The 2673-nt window shown below is 44.7% G+C and overlaps 1 protein-coding gene across 1 annotated transcript in view; it reads right to left on the reverse strand.

Moving 5' to 3' along the window:
• The window catches only part of DHX57 (DExH-box helicase 57), a 95285-nt gene extending 92736 nt beyond the window's left edge, over positions 1-2549 (reverse strand). Inside the window, exon 1 of the mRNA XM_040429580.1 lies at positions 2529-2549. The gene's annotated coding sequence lies outside the window, so the exon portion shown is untranslated. The remainder of the gene's footprint in view (positions 1-2528) is intronic.
• Positions 2550-2673: the final 124 nt, after the last annotated feature.

A 2673-nucleotide genomic window follows, 5' to 3' on the forward strand; every position in this document is an offset into this window, starting at 1 on the left:
AAGTGATGCGTGAAAATCACCGCTCATCTGAACAGCCCCATTGAAATGAATGGGTCGGGATTCAGTGCGGGTGCAATACGTTCACCTACCGCATTGCACCCGCGCGGAAATCTCGCCCGTGTGAGCGCAGCCTTAGGGTACGTCCATGGGGGACTACGGATTCACATGTGACAAATTTACTAAATTTTACAGTACCAGCAAAGTGGATGACATTTTAAGAAATATCATCTATAAGCTGCAGGAAATAAAAAAATTAAATAAATAAAAAACTACCTGCAATCCAGATTTGAAATCTACAGCATGTCAATTTAGGCTAGGTCTACATGACGACATTTGTCGCGTGACAATTTTTATAATGGCAGTCTATGGTGTCGCACTGCAACATGCTGCGACTGCGATGCAACAGTCGCAAAAAATCCACTCGAGATGGATTTTTCTGCGACTGTCACGTCGCAGTATGTCGCATGTTGCAGCGCGACACCATAGACTGCCATTATAAAAATAGTCGCACAACATTGGTGCAACAAAATGTTGCGCGACAAATGTTGCAGTGTAGACCTAGCCTTATGCCACAGCTTTCAGCCTCATGCACACGACCGTTCTGTTTTTTTTCGGTCCGCAAACCACAGATCCGCAAAAAAACGAAGCCGTCCGTGTGCCTTCTGCATTTTGCAGAACGGAACAGGCGACCCATTGTAGAAATGCCTATTCTTGTCCGCAAAACCGACAAGAATAGGACATGTTACGGAACTACGGAACGGAGCAACGGATGCGGACAGCACACAGAGTGCTGTCCGCGTCTTTTGTGGCCCCATTGAAGTGAATGGGTCCGCATCCGAGCCGCAAAAACTGCGGCTCGGATGCGGACCAAAACAACGGTCGTGTGCATGAGGCCTTCCTCTGAGGATTTCAACCTTTGCAATTTGCACTTTTTTATGTCCAATGTAGATATACCTTTAGGGCATGTTCACATGGAGACCGAGGCAAATACACCTAACATCTACTGCCCACTTAGGGTACTTTCACACTAGCGTTATTCTTTTCCGGCATTTAATTCAGTCCTAGGGGCTCTATACCGGAAAATAACTGATCAGTTTTATCCTAATGCATTCTGAATGGAGAGCAATCCGTTCAGGATGCATCAGTTCAGTCTTTTTGACTGTTCAGGACGGAGATAATACCGCAGCATGCTACGGTTTTATCTCCAGCCCAAAAAAACTGACCACTTGCCTGAATGCCGGAGAATGTATTAGTGCAGGATCCGGAATTCAAATTGCCGCATTGACAGATCCGGTATTCTGTGCAGACCTTTAAAAATGTGAAAAAAATAAATACCGGATCCGTTTTGCCTGACGACACCGGAAAAACAGATCCGGTATTGCAATGCATTTTTCTGACTGATCAGGCATTTTTCAGACTGATCAGGATCCTGATCAGTCTGAAAAACACCTGATTGGTCAGAAAAAATGACATGCGTTTGCATACAGTTTGCCTGATCAGATAGGCAGTTCAGGCAACGGAATCAAACAACGCAAGTGTGAAAGTACCCACGCCATAATTCATACAGTCCAGGTTTTTCCACAAGCAGATTTGTTATCCATGGAAAAAAATAATAATAAATTAATAGGCATGGTCATGCGGGAAAACCAAAGCTCCAGCCACAGGTCGGATTTTCAATCCGTGTAATCTGCAACACAAATCCGAGGCTGGTCCTTTCATTTCTGCTGCAGATTTGTATCTTCATTACCGTGGATCAGCCACATTCACTGGGGTTAATCCACTTGAGAACACCCACTGCAGTCTCCGCACCAAGGAGGGACACATCCCTTCTAGACGCGCTTTTGAAATGCACATGGGGGAAAAAAATAAAAAATAAAAATAAAAAAATCGACAGCCATATGAATCACAGCTTGGATTCCAAATGTGGAGCAATGGGAGGTGAGCATTTTTTCTACAAAAAAATAAATAAAACTGTGGCCAAATATTATCTATAAGCCGCAGGGACATATAAAACACGCGGTTTATGCACTATTTTTCCTCACGACACCTTTTGTTGAAGTGAATGACGTGTTTTATTAAAAACCCATCAAGCTGTCGGGGGTTCGGTCTCTCTGAAGTAGGCTTCTCTACAGGAAACAACAAAATGCATGCCAAAAAAAGCTAAAAACGCACCGGATATGCTGAATAAGCCTAAAAATAAAAATACAGTCATTTAACCAGCACAAGCATAAGCATAAAAAGCTCAAAAACAAAAATATAAAATACAGAGCAATTCCTATACATTAAGGCCTCCATTCCCATGTCCCTGTATGTGACACCTGACCCCCAGTCCACTGTGACATAGGAGCAGGCAGCTGCTGTGGTACTACAACCCTCAGCATGCCTTGCAGACTCGCTATAAACAACAAGCCGCTTTCCTAGCGCCTTTCTTTGCTCATCGCCGCCCTTTGTCATGGACAATAAAGATTAGTCTATATTTACAAATCAGACAGACAGGACGTCACAAAACAACACACACATCTACCCACGTCTATCCCGGGAGCGAGGGGCAACTTCCGGCGTGATCACGTGACGCCGCCGGCATTCCAGCCCAGCCCACAACATTCCATTGGTCTGTTATACCTTACGTCACCTTTCTCCCCGCCCCCTTTGTCAGTGAGCGTCAGCCACGTT

This window comes from Bufo bufo, chromosome 4, assembly GCF_905171765.1.
Source record: "Bufo bufo chromosome 4, aBufBuf1.1, whole genome shotgun sequence".
NCBI lineage: Eukaryota > Metazoa > Chordata > Amphibia > Anura > Bufonidae > Bufo > Bufo bufo.